Source organism: Manis javanica, chromosome 1, assembly GCF_040802235.1.
Source record: "Manis javanica isolate MJ-LG chromosome 1, MJ_LKY, whole genome shotgun sequence".
Taxonomy (NCBI): Eukaryota; Metazoa; Chordata; class Mammalia; order Pholidota; family Manidae; genus Manis; species Manis javanica.
In genome coordinates, this window is record NC_133156.1 from 53,305,258 (window position 1) to 53,325,675 (window position 20,418).

Sequence of the window (20,418 nt, forward strand, 5' to 3'; positions counted from 1 at the left end):
CTAACTCTGCAGTTAGGCTGGCCTCTGCTGTATGGAGGCCAGCCTAGAGTGAGTTAGTCTTTCGGGCCTAATTCCAAATTCTCAGAGAGAGAACCTGATTGGTTTGGATGCCTTGTGGTACGGGAGGCAGGCCTGGTGATGAGAACTTGTTGACTGGTGCCCACCCTGGGACCCTGTGGGTGGCTGGGGAGACCAGTCCCCTCAGATAGGACCTCACTGTAAGCAGGGCACCAAAAGGCACCCAAAGGTGTCAAATGTGAAGATTTAGAGGAGAATGCAGCGGTTGTTCCCACCCAGGTGTGCTCTGCTCTCTGGATTCCTGCGTCAGCATCTGCATGGGCAGGAAGATCATTCTCCCCAGCCACCTCATGTAGAAGAGAATGAGGAGTCTGAGATCTGGGAGAACCATACAGGAAAAGCAGAGAGCCGGTGGAGACCTGGCTAGACAGTGACCCTTAGTCAGGCCTCAGCAAACAGAGCTGAGGCCTCTAGCACCACCCGAGAAGAGCCTGTCCATGAGGGCTTGCAGGACGGCTGTCCTGGTCACAGAGGGGCCTGGGGAGGGCTTGCTTGTATGCATCTGTCACTCACACCTTTAGGATCGCAGTCCTGTGGTGGCTTTCTCTGCTACAAGGTGGTCACCAGGGTCCTGAAGGGATGTTTTGGGAGCCAGGTGTGAGGTCAGAGCGGAAGGACCCTGTCAGGGCTCTTCTGCATGATGTGGATCCCATACCCATCCCAAGCCCTGCCTCTGGAGTCACCCCAGCCAGTCCTGTGTGCCCTTTTCTTGACCCCAACTGCTCTGCATCTGCTTCTCTCTCTCACATGCTATGTTGCTCCATTCTCTCATGGTTTCTGTGAATGAAGACCTGTTCTTTCCAACATGTGAACTGTAAACGTTCTGAAGTCAGGGTTTGCTTCAGGAGCCTCCTTTTCTGGGTGGCTGTCATAGTCCTGGACACAGCAAATATTCGTCCATTGAATTGAATTGGCTTGTGATTCTGACCTTGATTAACCATGAACCAAAGTGGGTGTCCTGGATAGGTCCATATTTATGCAATTTATATTAGAATCACCAATCATCCATCTTTTGCTTATCACCTGGTTTTTACTGTGCCTACATTCCATCCATGCAATTCCTTGCTTTCTAAAAACTGGCTTACATTTTTCACTTGGATAATTAATTTTAACAGGAAACATCACAACATGACTGTGCAGGAAAACCACTATCCCTTCCCATAAATAGAAGGCAATTGTGAAAATAAATACAAAAATCTCCTGAATAGAAAGCATGCGTCTGCTGCCCCTGAATCATCTTGAGGGGTCCAATAATACCCACATCACACTTTGGGGAATTCTGATTTACGTGTCAGGTGAGGGTGCCTTTAGGAAAGGGACAAGGTCCCTAGATGTACTTTTGCATCTTGGGCATTTTCCCATCCCCTGAACTGTGGGCATGGCAGGCAGGGATTGCCACTTGCCATGGATTGCACTGAGGAGGCAGCTTGGGTGACCAGTGAGAGGGCCAGGAAGTGCTCTGGGGCTGGGCTCTCTTCTTGGGGAACCCTGGCCTCTGGGCCTCCTGCTCTGCTCCAGGCTCCTCCTGCTGGGCGGAGAAATGCTCTTCTTCCCCCATTAGCTGACTGTCCAGAGAACAGCTGCAGAGGACAAGGGGGAGGAGGGACTGAGGGAGGGGGAAGGGAGGAGAGGAGGCAGCGCCCTTGTGGAAGTGGGTCTGTGGAACAAAGGCTGGCCGCTTGGCTTGGGAGAAGAGGAGCAGATAGAATGAGGGGCCAGAAAATAGAGGGGAGGGGGCTGAGAGGTGCTGAGGGCTGACTGAAGTACCTTGCAGCAGGAAAATGTTTTTGGCTGAGAAGCAGCCAAGTGTGTCTTTGTCTATTGCTGCTTGAAATGCTGGTTGGGTGGGACAAGCACAAAAGCAACCCTTTGGTTCTTAGGCTGCAGTGGGTCACCCTTCTGTAGGATGAACGATTTTAAGAGTAAGAGGCAAGGTACAAATGTAAAAGCAATATGATTCTTATTAAGATAAAGACCCGGTCTCTTTTATTCTCTGCGTTGGATGTTTGGACTTGGCTTAAGTTTGGATTTCAGCAGGTTATGAGATCAAATTACACAGCAGATCATCAATAAACCTCCAAATTCCAAATCTGTTGTGTCCTGGCTCTTAATGGTGGCAGGGACCTTGGTGTGAAACATCTCCTCCGAGTGCCTTGAATGAGTCACTTGCAGGGTACGTAAGTCTGGTGGGGAACTTTCCTGGCAGGTGACCCCCTAGCTCACCCAGGCACCTCCAGCATTGTTCAGGCTGCTAATGCCTGAAGCTGCAGCCCCTGCCCTTGGATTCTGGGCCTTGGGCTCCTGTGCAGACATCACTTTGGTTTGGAGCAAGACTTGCCAAGATGCTGGGAACCAGTGTGCCTGGTCAAGGACCTGGAGGGGGCATCATAAGCTCTTGGTGAGCCCCCTTTATCTTCTTCTATATCAGGTTGCTCACTGGGTGACCCAGACTATTTGCTCCTAGTGGGCAAATCAGCCACCATATATATGCTTGCAGAAGGCCTACCTTTGAGTCCTGAATTTATTGCCTTGCTTTATGATTTCAGACAGGTGATGTTACCTCTAACACCTAAGTTGACTGTCTAGTTTGAATTCCAGCTCTGCCATTTGCTGGCTGTGTGACTTGGGAAAGTTGTTGACCTCTCTGTTCCTCTATTTCCCCCATCTGTAAAATGGTGATAATTGTCATCCCCACCTCTCAGGGTGTGATGATAGGGACTTACCTGTGTTAGTGCGTAGAGCCCTTGGAGTTGTGTCTGGTGGGTAGTGAGTACTATGTAAAGTATGAGCTAGTGACACCTTCTGGGGGCGCTGCCTCCCCATCACGCTTTCTGCGCTTTGGAGCACTGTTTGCCAGTGCTCACCTGCTGAAACCACAGCCACACTTACTTTCCATTTCTTGATTTGAGCCTGGTCTCCTGTATCCTGCTGTGTGTGTATCATCTGATTCACATGTGCCATCCACCCTCCTTTAACTCTCTTGGGTAACAAGGCTCTGTCCCCTGAGTCCTCCTGCTGTCCCCATGATCTTGTGCCTTCCCCTTTCTCCCAATTTCCTTTTTTTTCATGAATTTGCCTGTCCTCCTTGCACGGGGGCCATGCAATCTTCTCTGTGTTGTTCCAATTTTAGTGTATGTGCTGCTAAAGTGAGCACCCAATTGCCTCTTCTTAATCCCTGTTATCTACCCTTGTGCATTCCGTAATTCCCCACTCCCTACCTCCGTCCTACTAGGTGTCCAGGTGTTAAGTAGACTCCCCCTTGAGTCCAGTTCAAATCCACCCATGCACTCTTGGGGGCCCTCTGCTAGTCCCCTCAGGACTCCAGAAGGGCTGACGCTGCTGGAGAAACTCCTCTAGGCTGCATCTCCGCCTCAGACCCCTCCTTGACCGCATCTTCTCATGCCCTTGGCTGTAGACTTTTCTTGTATGCTCCCGCACACGTGGGAGACGCCCTGAGCAGCCAGCTCCTCTATATTCCTGGGGTCACTCCCACCCTCTCGGTGACTGTGTTGCTCCCATTTGTTCAAGGCCTTCCCTTGCACCTAGGTCCTCGCCACAGCCCTCACTTCCCTCTGACCTGGCTGGCAGGTGCTGATGACCTGCCTGACATTCCACTTCTGTTCCCTGGGGTTCTTGTGCTCCTTAGAGCCGCTCACTGGGTCTCAGCTCTTGGCTCTGTGGTCTTTTCTCTTTGTAGCCCCTCTCTTGGCAATGCCATCATTTACCATGGCTTTGGTGGTTTTCTTTCTGTCCTGACCTACCTCCGGTCTGTGTGTGGCTGTGTGTCCCCAGTGGTCTCAGCCTGCCTTGAGAACGTGGAGACCCAGCCTCCTTGTCCTGCCCTCTGAACTGGCTCCTCCTCCCGACTCTCCCGCTGGCCCTCTTGGACGGTGCTCAGCGTGGCTGCCTCCTCCCTGCCCTTCTTGGGGCTTGCCTCTCATGTCAGCCAGCCCTGGTTCTGGTCGGTCCCTGGATTAGTGCAGCAGATTTCTCAGTGGTCTGTTCTTTCCAGGCTCTCTTCAGGCTTCTGCCAGATTGTGGTATTCCTGGTATCACGGGAAACATTTAACAATTCCCGGGGGCCAGAGCCTGGGCTGCAAACCTCTCAGCAGAGAGTTCAAAGTCCTCTCGGGGCCGAGTTCCAAGCAGCAGTTCCTGCATCACGGGGCCAATTCCAGCTCACTGCCTTTAGCGCTCTGATCTGCTGGTGTCTCCTGGACCCAGCCTGCCCCTGCATGGCCTGCCCTTTCTTGCTCCTTATCCGAATGCCTCCTGGAAGCTTAATTTTATGTATCAACTTGGCTGGGTCATAGCACCCAGTTGTTTAATCAAACACTAATCTAAGTGTTGCTGCCCAGATATTTTGTAGATGTGGTCAACATCTAACCAGTGGAGTTTAAGTATAAAGATGACCCTTGATGATGTGGGTGGGCCCCATCCAATCAACTGGAGGCTGTAAAAGCAACACTGAGAAGTTCTGCCTCAAGTCTGCAGCATCAACTCCTACCAGAGTTTCCAGGCTGTTGGCTGATCCCACAGTTCAGACTTGCCAACTGCCATGGTTGCATGAGCCAATTTCTTACAAGAAATCAATCTGTGTATGTGTGTGTGTGTGTGTAAATATACACGTGTATGTATGAGTGGTCCTGTTTTTCCAAAGAATTCTAACTGATACACCTCTGGCCTGGCCCAGACCTTGCTTTCTGCAATCCCTTTCTGAGTACTCGGCCTGCAGAGGCTGTGCCTTCCAGCTGTCTCTAGGCACTGATGGTCTGGATGCCTGCTTGGCTTTGCTCCTGTGGTGCCTGCTGGGGTTATGCAGCTTTAAGGCTATGCATCCAGTTTGATTCTTGAGAGGTACCCATTTTGTACTTCTTTGGATCTTCCTCATCTCCCAGGAGAGCTGGGCACATAGTAGGTGGTTAGCAAATATTTGCTGGATGAATGCATGTGGTGGGGATGGTGACTCTAAGCTGATGACAAATCCAGCAAATATTTGCTGGATGAATGCATGTGGTGGGGATGGTGACTCTAAGCTGATGACACTTCTCTGGATTTTTCAGGAGAGAATTGAGAGTATCTAACCCAAGGTCATACTTCAAATTGTTGGCTTATTTCTGTTTGTATTTGAGTCCTAAGGCTCTAAAATATACTTACCTCTATTTCTTTCCCCTTGTTCTTCTTTTTGCTGCCTCTCTGCCTCCCTGCCCAGCATGATTTCTAGAACAGAAAACACGAGTTCAGACAGCAGAGGAGACTAGGACAAGAAGCTCCTGCTTTCCAGACTCTCTCCGGTGAGTAGATTCAGCTCGATTGTGGTGGTGTTTAGTAAGCTGCCTCTTGCACATGTCAAATATCATTCTGGGATTTGCCTAAGTGCCCCCTTGGGTATCTTCAAGTAGTTCCAAGTGGAAACCGTAGAAGTACCCATGTACATGCAGATAGCTGAGTGGACCGCAGGTCAGTGCCCTCCTCAGGACCTGGGGGCCGGCCTCCACCATACCCGCTGATCCCTCCTGCATCCCTGGTGATTGCTTCAGCACATGACCTGGCCACTCCGGGTACACATTCACTTGAAAGTCCCTGCCTTGTGCCAGGGAGCTTTTCAGTTTTAACAAAAGCCAAAGCCTTCCTGGAATTTTCTTTTGAAGACCCAGTACATAACCTGGCTTTACCTCTGCTGGGATATTTTGGAATTGACTAACCTCGTGCTTTCTCTCTTAAACCAAAAACACCACTCTTGTTGGTGGGTGAGACACAGTTAATGAGCATAGGGAGGGCATTGCAAATGACTTTTGAAATGGCAAAAATGCCTTTTGTTTTGCCGTTTCTATTGAAAGGTCAAATAGTTGAAAAAGAAAATGTCCTCGATGAGGAGTTATACTTAGGGTTTACAAAACACACTTTGTTGATAAAATATGAACTGTTTGAAGGATTTATAAGAGTCTAAAATCCTGCATAGGCCTTCAGAATTTGAAGCAGCAGGAAACCACTGTGATATTTTTAAAACAAGTATTTATAAAAGTAATTGGGTTCTCTTGATGTGGAATCAGGAGGAAAAAAACTGCTAAGGAAGCTATATTGGACTTGACATGAAAGTGAGGTATGTAATTTGGGAGCAGAATGAAGGGCGCAGAATGTGTACACACCGTACCTGCAGGCCTCTCTCCTTCTGAAGAGCTAGCTGGAGGCAGGAACAGAAGGCCGCCTCCCCCAGAGCTGGAAGGAGGGCGGCTCTTCAAGGCCTGGGGGTAGTGCCCAGGTATTGCAGCTCATTTCTGAAACCCCTGTTTAAAACTCCGAGGCCCTCTAAAATTGATTACATGCAAACGGGACAGAAAACACATGTTTTTGAGAACATTTTGGTTAAAATTAAAAAAGTGGCAGAGACCATGCCAATAATTTACTCGAGAATATCCGAACCAGATGCTGCTAGTCTGTAATTCCGAGTAATTAGCCAAAATTATGTATTCACCTTAATCCCAGAGATGAAGTTAAAATATGCAAGGTTTTTGTTATTTGTGATGCAAAAAAAAAAAAAGATCTGATGTGACTTCAGTTAATACTGGATGGAGAACAAGAAATGAGCGGGTGTCTGTTAACTACTGCTCCAAGCTGCACTGAGTTAAACAAAAAGCTGTCAGAAATAGATCCTTCAAAAGTAAAAATCTAGGAGGTTAGGCAAATATTTTGGGGTAGCTAATTTATGAGATGACAACCTTGCATTATGACAGTGTTTCTACTGATGACAGAGTTCTAATTTCTAGGTGGCTCCCACTCACGGACATATCATCTTATTTATGGGATGCCAAACATCTGGGTGAAAGTGGAGAAAAAATTTGGTTAGCTATCTGAATTTTTGTCTTCTGTGAAGCCAGATAATCAAATAGTGGGGCTAGGTGGTCAGTAGACAACATTCTTTTTGTTCTTAATTTAGATATTTAACATCTAAATGGACAGGGGCAATTTGTATAGTGGGTAAACATGAAGGCTTTGAAGTCAGACTGCCTAGGTTCAGATCTTGGCTTTGGGGTATGAGTTCTCCATGCCTAGTTTTCTCACCTTGTAAATGGGTGTAGTAACAGTACCACTTTATAGGGTTGTTGTGAGGGCTAAGTGAGCTAATACAAGTACTTAATATCATGCCTGAACAGAGCAAATGCCCTCCGTAAATGTTACTCATCTTCATTCTTCATAGTATTTGTGACCTAGGGCAAGGTGGTCCTTGAATTTGTGCCATTAATACTTTTGACAAATGAGTCAGTGTTACTTGGAGGGCGAGAGAATTTTTTTTTTTATTGTGGTAAAATATACAAAACGTAGAATGAACCATTCACCATTTTTAAGCATGCAACTCACTGACGTCAAGTACATTCACATTGTTGTGTAACCATCACCACTGTCCATCTAAGGAAGATAATATTTTTGATTATAAAAATAATCTCTGGAACCTGTACATCAGTTTAGTCTTTGTGCTCTCTCTCCTGAACTGTTCCTGTGGCCTGGTGGTGAGCTTTCTATTCACCTCTAATCTATATGTGGCTTTGGACTAGTCCTTCTAAAATGCAGATCTGATCTATAGTAGCCCCATAGGGTCTCTGGACAGTCTCTGCCCACCCCTCCACCAATACCATTTCTATAGGATAAAGACTGAATTTATTAGCACAGTATTTAAGGCATTGAAAGCTTCACACCTGATGGTCTAGGACTTGGCACACAGGCCCCAAGAAGTGTTTGGAGGTGTCTGAGTATGTGTTGCCTGAGAGGTATCATCCTGCTTTACAGATGAGAAGTGGTGTCAGCTTCAGCCTGGGATGGCTCCCCATTTACAATGGAGTGCCTTTTGGGGTCTATCTTAGCGTGCACAATTTGAGGGGGCACCAGGAGCCATGCAGCACTCTCTGCTTCCAAACTCCCATTCGGGGTTGGTCCTTGCATGTGAAATGGTGCTATCAGTGGGTTGGCCCTCCGGAGATCTGGGATCTAGTCCTGCCTCTGCCCCTCATTTGTGGTAGGACCTGACTCTCTGTGCCTCATCTCTAAAAGGAGGATGTTGGGCCTTGTTGCTCTCTGAGAGAATGAGTGAGGCCTGGCGGGGGGCTGCTGGCTTTTCTCAGAAGGGTTGAGGGGCATGGTCAGAGGGAGGAGGGGCCTCCGTATTCACCACTTTGCTTAGTCTCCTGGCATCTGGCATTCAGAAAATGTGCAGCCTATGGCCTGGACCAGGGCAGACGCCAAATAGGTATCTGTGGACGACCGAACGATTCTGGTCTTCAGCAACCCTCTGACAGTCACTCACTGTAAACAGCACTCATCTCACTTTGGCTCCAGTAATCAACTCTCCCACCCCCGTTTCCCTCTGCATTAGCTCTCAGGTCTCATATTAGCTCTCCACAGGCCTGTTCGTACTCTGCTATTTACCTGCTTGGGGAACTGACACTTTTCTTCTGGATGCTTAAAAAATAACCGGAATGTTCAGGAGACTCCATTTCTGCTATCTGCTCTCCATTTCTTACACTTGCTACTATTGCTTTGGAATTGATCCCAGGGTTCTCTGACTTTACAAATGGGAAAAGGATCTCCCTTGAGGGGTATAATTCCGATTCCCCAAATCTGTGAAGAGGCTGTGCTTTAGGGTGCCTGTGTTCTGGGTGAGTCTCACTCTAACATTAAGTTGCTCCTGGGAAGGCTTTGCCTTTTGTCTTGAGTTGAGGGAAGGCTGCAGAACTACTTTTTTTAGTACTTGCAATATGCTCTCTGGTTATTGAGGATATTTGAGTCAGGCCAGGAAGATCCCTGCTTGCTAAGAAGCTTCTGTCAGGTCTTGCTTTTCTGCTGTTTGCCTGGTTTCTAGAAAGATCCCCAAAGTGGTACCTCCCTCCCATGGGGTCAAGAAGGGTACCATCTGTGGAATGTACTTGAGCGTGTGACCCCCATCACAGCTGGAAGAGCCCAGCTCAGGGGTGTGTGGTTAAACTGTATACCCCATTGGAGGGAGGGGTCGGGGATGTGGCCAGGGGAGGGCATGCAGCTGACTGGCCGGGCCGTGAGGCTGCCTGGGCCTCTGCTTGAGAGTGAGGGTCATTTACACCCTGTGCATCTGCAGGGAGGGTGGAATAAGCAAGCTTTTTCTTCTTTCAAATCTGAGGAATGTGTTAAAGACGAGCCTGGGACCAGAAAGGAGTGGCCGCTAACTGTGCCTCTGGCACACCCAACTGGGCTGCCCCAGCCACAGCCCTGCCTGCTGGGGTTTGTCAACAGCCAGGACTGAGTGCCTCTGTCTGAGGGGTTCTGTGGGCACACAGGGGGACAGAGGAGGAGACATGTGCTGCCTCTCTGAGGTGCCGTGGAGGGCTGGCTCCCAGGAGGCTGTTTATTTCTGATGAGGAGTTTTGCTGGTGATTAGGCCAGCTTGTCACTGGGAAAACACGAGTGATGGTCTGGGCAGTCAGGCTCCTCATGGGTGTGGCCGCTCCTCATGCTCGCACACGCATGTGCACACATGCCCATATACTCGCATGTGCGGACACGTGCATGCACCCTCACCCCCAGTTGCACATGCTCGTGGACCTGTGTGTCCACACACAGGCACACGTGCATTCATGTGCATGCATCTGCCACCCACACACATGCACAAGCACACACACACACATTTGCGGACGTCCTCACCATGCAGCATCTCTATTAAACAGGTAAATGTAAACATCAAATAACAGCCTATTTATAGAAACAATAAAGCTAGCAGAAATTAATAAAATCAATGCCAAATAAAATCCCCCTACTTTTCTCTCTATTCCTTAGCTATTTATTAATACTTCATATTTTCCCTTCTCTATTTCTCATAATCCTCCTTAAGCAGACAGGCTGCTACTTCTTCTCACTCTTATTTTGGCTTTGAAAGCTGCCCTTGAGCCTTATTCTCGGCTCCCTGACCAGAACAAGAGTTCTTAGTCTGCTTTCTGTGGGCATGGTGTCATTTCACAGTGTCTAGAATCAGGCTGCCTGGGTTCCTAGGCAATTCTGACATTTACTGGCTGTGTGACCTACGGGGAAAGTCACTTAACTCTTTGTACCTCAGTTTCCTTGTCTGTAGAATGGGGCTAATCATAGCACTGCCTTTTTGGGGTGTTAGGAGAATTCAACGCTGAGCCTAGTGCCTGGCATAGTAAGTATCTGATAAACACTAATGATTATGTTTCCTCCTGGCCCTGACAATTCCCTGGAGAGACTCTTGGCTGCCTTTGGCCTTCAGCTTCTTGCACTCAGCTACCTAGGTGTTTCTGTTTTGGGGAACAAACTGTCTCTTTTCCATGTGGGCTGGAGAAGGAGGAGCCAGCAAACTTAGAAACAGGCTCCATATTCCTTTCTCCTATCCACAGGCTTCTGTCTACCTGACCACCTTTGTTTTTAGCTTTTGAGCTGTGGTTGGGATTATTCCTAATTTGCATCACGTGGTTCCTTAGCACCCCTCACTAATATAGGATTAAGTACAAAAATACTTTCAGTTAGAATTTTAAACATCTTACCGTATTATAGACCATTGCTTTAAAAATCATTACTTTGGTTTTTTTCTTCCTTAAGTTATGCAAATTCATTATAAAATATTTAGTATACCCATTGTCTTGCCCCCCCCCGGACAAGTTTGCTATGGATTCAATGTGACCAAAGAAAATTGACAGCAGAATGCTCTTTAGGGTGAAAGGGTTATATCCAACTTTATTTCCAGGTGGCAGGTCAGTCACTAGAACCCCATTCACTCAGAGCAAGTCTGTGTGCAAGCAAGCCAGTCTCTCTGCCTCTAGGCCCCTCTGTCTGCACAGCCGTCCTCTGGGCCTCTCTGCATAGTTGTCCCGCACAGCTGTCCTCTGGGCCTCTGTCCTTGGTGCTGCCACCACTCCAGCCTCTGCTCTGCTCTCCTGCAGCCTTGCAGCCCTGCCACCATGTTGTGCCCAGAGCACTGGGCAGAGCTCTTTTTACAGAGTCAACAGCCATGTATTGCCCACAGGTGTGCAGTACGCTAGTCAGCCATGGCCTGGTGAGAATCCTGGCCACAGAAACTCTCATTTTATCCACACCCATGTGATCAGAAAAAATAAAAACCACTCTTCTGTCAGCATCTTTGTGTATATTCTTCCAGGATGAAGAATGTATATCCACATACATTTGTGCAAAATGGGAATTGCACACATCCCTTTTGTGAACAGCTCCACCTGTTACTTCACAATCCATCTGTCCATAATGCTTTTAATGGCTTTTAAAAGAACATAGTATTTCTAATCAGGTTAAATGTGGTTTCTCCAGGAAAAACATGGTACCGGTGTACACTCTCAGTGGAAAGATATGGACACATGATGGCAGCAAGCAGGACGGGCTGGCACCTGGGGCCGGGGCAGCTGGCAGGGCCCTCCCGTGGGGGAGCAGGGAGGATGCAGTCAGAGTGGGGGCGGGAAGAATACCTTTCCATCCTGACTCTTCTCTTACAACTACAGATGGCTTTCAGCCCAGGTGCAAGGGGATGGATGGACAGCCTGCTGCCACTGTCATTACTGATACCAGGACAGTCACAGAGAAATGGGAACCCCTTGGGACCTGGGCTATAATCAAGGTGTCAGCATGGCTGCATAGGGGGAATGACTTTCTTTACCTCTTGCAGCTTCTAGAGGTTGCCTTCCTCCATCCTAAAAGCAACAATGTTAGGTTGAATCCTTCCTCAGACAGCACCATTCTGATCTCCTCTTCTGCTTCCCTCTTCCACTTTTAAAGACCTGGTGATTACACTGGGCCCACCTGGATAATCCAGGGTAGTCTTATTTTAAGGGCAGCTGACTAGCAGCCTTAGTTTCATTTACAACCATAATGGCCTTTTGCCATGTAAAGTAACATTCATAGGTTCTGGGGACTAGGATGGGAATATCTTTGGGGGACATTTTTCTGCCTGTCATATCTGTTACCTTGAACAACTCTTTAGATTTGGTGCAGTTAATTCAGGTGAAGTGCTTATAGTCCATCTCCCTCCCCAGATGTAACCTCCTGAAAGATGGAACTTGTGTCTTGTTCTTACCTGAATTGCCTATGGCTTGATCTTCAGACCTGGGCTACTCGTGCCCACGGAGGTAGGAGTTAACTTTCCAAAGGGAGTGTGGGCAAAGGTAGCTCCAGAGGAATCCACTGAAGTGTGCTTTACTAAAACGCACCTCTCTGAGAATATACCTGCTATGCAGGCCAGTTCTCCTTTTCTCCTGCTCTTTCCCAGTGCTTTTCCCTCACTTTCACAAAGGAAGACTCAGCCCATCCTCACCCTGAAATGCCAAACAGTGCCACTCAAAATACTGGTGTGTGTGAAGGCTCCATATCCCTCCTCATCATAAGATATGTATTTTCAATAAATTATACGTGTATTTTTAACACAAATACATAAAAATTTGTAATGTATCTATGTTGCCTCAATCAAATGTGTACAAATGATAACTGTAATGATAGCTCAATCCAGAGGAAAAAGTTTTAACACTCAGAGCCAATGGCTGCAGAAAATAAAATTAAATCGGAATTTCAATTTATATACATTTTTTCCTTGTAAAGAATTTTGATAGGGTGATTAATTAAAGTGATTGATTATTAAATTAAAGGAAAGTAAATATGATTTCAAGGAGGAAAAAAGGAAAAATGTAAACTTTTCTGACTCATAAAGAAGAGTTTGTTCATGTATTCTTTAAAAAAATAGCCAAGGTGGGTATCAAATTGCTATGGCATGTAGATAGATCCCTTTGGAAACATTTGAAAGAGTGGTGTAACAGTTTTATATTTATAAAATGCCACTCTTTATAATATGGTGGGAATTGCATCCTTTGTATTATTTATATTTGTGGTAAAAATTTTAGATGTCAACCAAAAATATACAAGGGCCTACATAACATACCAAAATTCTCTTAGGAGTAATATGAGCTTCAATGTTTGAAGACTGTCTGCCTTACAATTAAGGTGTTTAAAAATATTTGTGTTTGAGGAGAGATTTAAGTGAAGTTTGTAAAATATTAGAAAGGAAAAAAAGCTTAAAATCAGGAAGTTTTAACAAGTAAGATTCTCTGGTGGGTGACTTAGATGTACATCTCTTGACAGTTTGTGAGCAAACTGGGTCTCTCTCTGTGTATAGGGGGTCTCTCTCTTTGGGGTCTCTGTGTTTCATTCATCAGTTCTTCAATTCTCTGGCACCACTGGATGTCCTACAGGTCAGGTCAATTCTGACAACACCCCGAGCTGGCATGGAGCCCACAGAGGTTAACCTCAGTTCCAGAGCACTGCCCCCACTTCAGATGCTAGTAGCAAGTGGCAACCCCAGGCTCCCTGCACTTTTGCCTGGCCAACTACACATTTGGGGGTTCCAGTGACCCCCACCCTGCTCCAGTTCAATAATTTGCTAGAATGACCCACAGAACTCTGAAAGTGTCATATTTAGGATTACAGTTTTATCTTAAAGGACAAGTCAGGCACAGCCAAATGCAAGAGATGCATAGGGCAAAGCTGGGGGGAGACAGAACTTCCATGCCCTTTTTGGGGTACCGCCAACACATCTATGTGCTCACGAACCCGAAAGGTCCCCTGGCTTCTTGTTTCAGAATTTTTTTATCCATTTCTTTATGTAGGTATGGTTGATTAAATCATTGGTTATTGTTGATTGAGCTTCAAAGGTGAGGTTGTGCAGGGTAGGGTGGGGTGGTTCCTCTGGCATTCAGCTCCCATCCTGAAGGGAACCAGGGGGCCTGCCAAATGTTCCCTCACTAGCATAAACGCAGGTATGGTCAAAGGGACTCATATCCAATTTTCCCATTACTCAGAAAATTCCATGGTTTTAGGAGCTCTGTGCCATCAACCCAGGAAAAAGACCAAATTTATATTTTTTTATTATACCACATTGGGATTCTAAGAAATCATTAATCTTTTTTCTCAGTCTGGGAAGTGGGGGGTTGGCTTAAGGGAGAGGGGCAAATGTGACCTATGGCCTTTGCCAAGTCTCAGAGGAAAAGCACTTGGAAAGGGAGTTTAGGACTCGTTAGAGATTTTAGTTGCTCATTTTTAACCAACCAACCAACCAACCAACCAAACAACCAACCAACTCTCCAGAGTGCTACGTCCTAGGCTAGGAGGCTTGAAGGCTGGAGGTGGAGGTCAGAGGGGAGGCAGGAAGTACAAAGTTAAATTAAGCATAGTTCCTGCCTGGAGGAGCCAGCAGTCTGTGGTGAAGCACACAGCTGCTTGCCTTTCCAAGCTTTTCCTGGAGACTAGGGCTCTCTCTGCCTTCCTTTAGTATTGTGTCTTACTGATAGAATACACTTCTGGTGGAAAGGAACTTTGCTGTCCACACTAGCTGAAGTTGGGAGCAGGGTCCCCAGTGTGGCAGCTGCTTGTCCTCTTTCCGTCTGCATGTCTCCCTAGATGACTCCCACACACTCCCTCACCTGTGCTCTGGACCACCTTAGTCTCTTGATTCCTTGTTAGCAAGGATGAGTCCATTTTTAGGGGTGATAAATATGCTGGAAAAATGTCACCAATCACTCATGACAGATTTTGCCAAAGTTTAAGACCAGACAATTTAAGCTCAATGACTTTGCAGATGATACAGGAAGAATACTTGATCACAGAGCAAGGATTCAGGGTCTCAGGCAAGCTCCTGTTACCACTCTGTCTCACCTTTGTGCAGAGGTCTGCTCTACAATGTAGAGGATGCCAAATGTTCAAGATGCAGTTTCTGCCCTCTTGGAGGTTATGATTAAACATTTTAAAGTTTATGTGTGAAAAGAAAGATATGAAATTGTATTTACACTCCTGCTGTCATCACCTCTCCAAAGAGAGAGGCAGAGAGGGAGGGAGGGAGAGGGAGAGAGACAGAGAGACAGAGATATATATATAGAGATACTAGATTCTGGATTCTGTCCCTGGCCGCTCAGGCTCTGCCTCCTGTCTCTGCGGAGGGAGGCTGTGGGTCTTCCAGCTGGGTTCAGGAAGGAGGAGTGGTGGATGAAGGCATCAAGAACCTTAGGCTAAGGTTTGGGGAGAGATTCCGATGCGAATCAGTGAAGGCTGGGCATGAGGAGGGAGGCTGCTGGGCCAACTGTGGATTGGAAGGGATGAGAGATGAGGAGGAAAGCAGTGGGGAGAAAGGGTTTGATTAGGTGTTAGTATGGATTGTGAATCAGATCCCCTTCAATGTTCTGGAAGAGATGCTGGTAGAGATTGGAATTACTTTTCATTATTTTTGGTCTCTAGACTGTACTTCCTAAAAAATGATATCCGGCACTGGACCATAGGGTGCCCTGGCTTGTGTTTGGGTCATGCACATTTTTTATTAAATAAGTTAATGCATACAACAGCATAAATGACAAGATATTATGCATTTGTTATTGACAAGACTATAGTTAAAATAATAACTCCCAATTTAAACTGAGATGACCTATGCCATTTGAAAATATTTTCAAGATGAAATGTAAATTTAATTATGCTATTCTTGTGCTTAAAACTCTTCAGTGGCTTTTCCTTGCCTTTGAAGTAAAATCCCATCTCCTTACTGTGGCTTTAGGATAGTCCTCTGCCAGCCCTTTCCAAGACATCTCAGGCCATTTTAATCATTCTTCTCTGGCCACCTTGGTCTTTGTTCAGTTTCTGGAGTATAAACTCAGTTGCTTTAAGGGCCTTTGCATGGACTCTGCCCTCAGTCAGCAGTGCCTTTCTCTCTATCCCCAGCTCACCTCTACTCTGCATGATATGTTCCTCCTCATCAAGCCTTGGCTTACATTACCTCAGAGGCCTCCTCTGACCCCCTATGATCTAAAATAAGTTACTACATTATTATTGCCTACAGTGTAGTGGGTGGATAGTGGCTCCCAAAAGATACGTTCTAGAATTTATAAGTTGGCTTTATTTTGAAAAAGTCTCTTTGTTAATGTAGGTGAGTTAAGGATCTCAAAATGAGATCATTCTGGGTTATCGGGTGGGCCCTAAATCCAATAACAAAGGTCCTTATAAGAGACAGAGGAGAAGCACGTGGGGAGAAGGGAAGGCCATGTGAAGATGGAGGCAGAGACTAGAGTGTCACATACTTGGGGTTGCCACGTGGTGAAAGAGGCAAGGGATAATTCTCTTCCAGAGCCTTTGGAGGGAGGGTGGCCTTGCCTACATCTTGATTTCAGACTTCTAGTCTCCAGAACTCTGAGAGAATAAGTTTCTTCATTTTAAGCCACCCAAGTACTTTTTTATAGCAGCCACAGGAAGCTTATACACACAGCAGCAAGTTCTTTTTCTTTATATCACTTATGATAATTTACTTTCACATCATAGACTTGGTGATCTATTTATTATCTACTTCCAACTCCCTCTCCACACTGAGTGACACTGTCAAATCCAAGTCTCTTCCATGTGCCACTGTATTTGGCACAGTATCTGGCACATAGCAGGTGCTAAATAGGTAATTATTGGATGAATGAAAATAAATAGCACATCTCCTCGTTTTGAATTGTTGAAGAAAGCACCACCTTCTGGACAGCCTTAGGCTTGTTGGGGGAGTGGGGAGGGAAGCACTTGCTTCTCAAGTGCTTGGTTATCACCTGAAGGTGTCAGGTGACACAGAGCTGCTGTTCTTTGTAAGGGGTGTAACCTCTGAAATTGAATCCATGCTTTTAATTTTCTTTGCTAATCCTTTCTTGAAGGAAAGGGAGACATTCAGCTACTCAATGGTCTTTGTTCAAATGACCCCAGACACTGATGAGAGTTGGAGGCAACCTAGCTTGGAACCTGGAGGTGAAGTGCAGAAGGCCTAGGCTTGTGAGGTTTCAGCAGGATTCAGTGCCAAGGAAAACACGTTCTTTGAAGAGAAGGGTAATTAGTGAAGGCTTTGTCTAATATTAAGGCACAGGGGATGGACCATTTGAACTGGTTTAATGTTCATGATAATATATGGTTCAGGACACAATAAAAGGGTATAATTTTATTGAGGGATTCCACTGAGCTCATAAACCATGGAGTGTGGCTTGTCAGCAGAATGTGGAGACCGGGTTACCATGGAACTCGTCAACAGGGACCACTCAGGGCTGTCGATCACTCCAAACAAGGGATTATCATGGGGTTCCTCTGGATTGCATGCCTAGGAGAATCAAAATCAGTATCCAAATAATAGCTAAATTGTGTGTGCGTCTGTGGTTACAAAGTATACCAGGGATCTCAGTGAACAATGGTTTCATTATGTGGTATTTGCTAATGAGATTTATGTGCAAAACAATTTCTCTCTAAAGATGCCATAAATAAGCAAGGGTGCACCCTGGAACTCTGGGTGAAAACACCTGTAACTTTACTTAGGAATCATAACAGTAAGTATGAAAGTGTCATGGTACAGGGCAATAGGGAATAATGAGGACTGCAGTCAATTAGAAAGTGAATGTCTTTTTTTAACCCAGGGTTTGCCAAACAAGACATGTCTGCAGGCTCGTGTGAGATATTGGTTTATATGCTTGTCATTCCATTAGACCAGAGGTTCACAAATTACAGTCCTTGGGTCAAATCTGGCCTACCACTTGTTTTTGTAGATAAAGTTTTATTGGAATACAGCCATGTCCATTTGATTACATACTATCTGTGGTTGCTTTTGAGTTATAAGGGCAGAACTGAATAATTTTGCAAAAGAAGAAATGACCATCAAAGCCTAAAATATTGTATCTGATCTTTCACAGGAAAAGTTTGCCAACTCATGCTAGACTGTGAGCTTCCAGAGGGCAACTTGGCATGTATTCTGAACTCACTAATTATTTGTTCATTTTGAGGAGGAGATTTTATATTATCCATGGCAGGTACTGTGGGTTGTTTCAACAGCCATTTCTTGTTTTTCCTTGCTCACAGGGGCAGCCATGGGCTTTAAGGGCACGGGATGGGCTTCTCCCAACTCCAAAGGGTGAATTTTGATTAGTTCAAGGCAAGCATGGTTTTCCCACTTCTGCAGGTTCGTAGTTTAAGCATAGGCTTGTGGGCAATAAGATAGAGGGAAGTGTAGACTCCCCAGTGACACAAGTCTGCTGGGGCTTTCTGAGAAGGAAAGTCCAGGGGATGATGGTTTTACACCTTTAAAAAGGGATCCACAGGGTGCTGTCTTTCTTCTGCCTCTGGACTTTGTTGAGAGAGGTGGTACTTATAGCAGCTACAGCATTTGGGGGACAAAACTGAAGGCCAAATGCCAAAGTTGAGGATTGCAGAGTGAAAAAAATGGAGCTTAGGTTCTCAATGACATAAAGCAAATTAATCCAGGATCTATCCTGTTCTTTTTGGCGGGTGGTGGTGGTGAAATGTCCTTATTGCTTATTCACTGGTAATTGGTTTGATTAGGAGCTTTACATTCTAAAAAGTAAAAAATGTTTTGTTGTTGTATCTGCCTCCTCTTTGGGGTTTCTAACTTTCATGCCTGTTTACTAGAAAGGTCTCCTATGGATTTTATAAAAGTGTTCTTCTAATACTATTGTATTTTAAATTTTAGAACTGTACTCCATCAATAATTAATTTTTTATATAGAAAGAAGGGTCTAACTTTTTTTTCTTCCACATGGAGAAATAAATGCTTTTGATGCATGATGGTGAATGAAATCCAGTGTACTTCTAGAATTTTCTGAAGATAGTATGTTATTTTCTACACTGGGAACTAATATGACAGATTGATTTCATATAGATTTCTTCTTAGAAAATGGCTTATCTAATTGATGATTTTTAAGTGTGATAGTGATATAACTATAGTGTTTTCTAATTCTCCAAAAGGCACTTAAGGTAACATGAAGATATTTGCTGTAAGTTACCAATTTTAGGACCAATCATATCATATAATGAAAATGGCAGTCCTATTAAGAGTGTCTGGTCTGGCCGGCCCATACCAAGGAAAGATATTCGGTTATTTCCTGATTCTGATTAGGAATGTTGAATGGAAAAGGTCAGAATAAAGAGTTATCAGCATCCTGCATTCACTTGATGGAAAGAGTCTGATTTTGAACTGTAGAAGTTCCTCATATCTGAAGATAATTGGTCCTTGGAAGCAATGCTTCAGGTAAATCTGCTTAAAATAGGGGCTACCCTTTCTTACTGAATGTAGAACAAACATACAGACAAACAAAAACCCCTTGACCCATGCTTTGTTAATTAAGAGATACCCTCAATAAATTGAAATGATAATAGGAGAAGATATTTGCAATACACACAAGCAAAGACAGTGTCAAGGATATAAAAAAGAATACCTACAAATTAATAAGAAAAGAAAATAGAAACGTGCAAAAGACATGAACCAATATTTCTCAGAAGAGGGAGCACAAGAAACTAATAGATGTATGAATTTTTGCTCATATTGTTAGGGTCAGAGAAATTTGGATCAAGACCTCAATGAGATTCCCATTCATACCCATTTAATTGGGAAAAACGTACCATACACTTAATCAAATTTAGTTCGTAATTGCAACTGCGCGGTAATTTGTTGGAAAATACAGAGTCAAATACCGATTTTTTTGGGGGTGTAATTTTTAAAAACCAAGTGGTAGGAGAGCACTTCTTGATATCCTGAATCATCTTAGAGAAAGGATCAATGTTGACAAGAATATTTGAAGACATCCACTTGTGATGTTTAACTCATTCTTTTTTGAAATTCTTATTTTAGCATCATCCCTGCAGACTTTATCTTGTCTGTTATAAGCTGGGTAACTTTGGCCAGATCCTCCTTAGCCAAAGGCCTCCGTTGGGCTTGGGCAGCTCTCCACCATCATTCTGGATTCATGACTTCTTGTATCTTTGTTGGAGTCACTGTGTGATCTGTTTGCAGTGAAATAATGCTGCTGTGTAGGGCCTTTGTAGTTTCCATGGGAGATTGGTGAAGAATTTGACTTACAATTGATGAGACTGGGGGGATGGGAGGAGGTAGGCAGTTGGAGTGGCTCACAGTTGATTTTATCTCTCTAGCGATCATTTTACCCTTTTCTTGTTGGAAATAGCTCCCTGATTTTGGTGAGACTTACTTTTCCCCACTTTCAGTCCATGTGGTTTGACTGAGGCTGCTCCCACAACTCCAGGGGTGGACATGTGCCCAGGCCTGACCAATCAGAACACTTGCATATCCTTGACTACCGTGACCGGTTCAGGGATGGGCATGGGACTGAAACTAGGCCAGGGAAATTCCATTCAGGGCCTTTGGATGGAACCATTGGAAAAGAGGGTGTCTCTCTTTTCTGGGCTTGCTGAGCTGCTGAGTGTGAGCCTGGACATGCTGTGTTCATCTTTACTGCTTCTTGGGGTAGGTAGGGTACTGAGAACAGTCAACAAAAAGACAGCAGCATGC

The 20,418-nt window shown here is 45.3% G+C and overlaps 1 long non-coding RNA gene and 1 other non-coding gene across 6 annotated transcripts in view; one reads left to right on the forward strand and one right to left on the reverse strand.

Annotated features, from left to right (window-relative positions):
* The window catches only part of LOC118967802 (uncharacterized), a 292,079-nt gene that overhangs the window by 90,353 nt on the left and 181,308 nt on the right, over positions 1 to 20,418 (forward strand). For all 5 annotated transcript variants that reach the window (XR_005055032.2, XR_012129505.1, XR_012129504.1 and 2 more), the window contains one exon: positions 5,291 to 5,372. This is a non-coding gene — a long non-coding RNA (uncharacterized lncRNA). The remainder of the gene's footprint in view (positions 1 to 5,290; positions 5,373 to 20,418) is intronic.
* LOC118967817 (U6 spliceosomal RNA) lies at positions 3,127 to 3,232 on the reverse strand. The gene has a single exon (XR_005055048.1). It is a non-coding gene; the product is annotated as a U6 spliceosomal RNA (small nuclear RNA).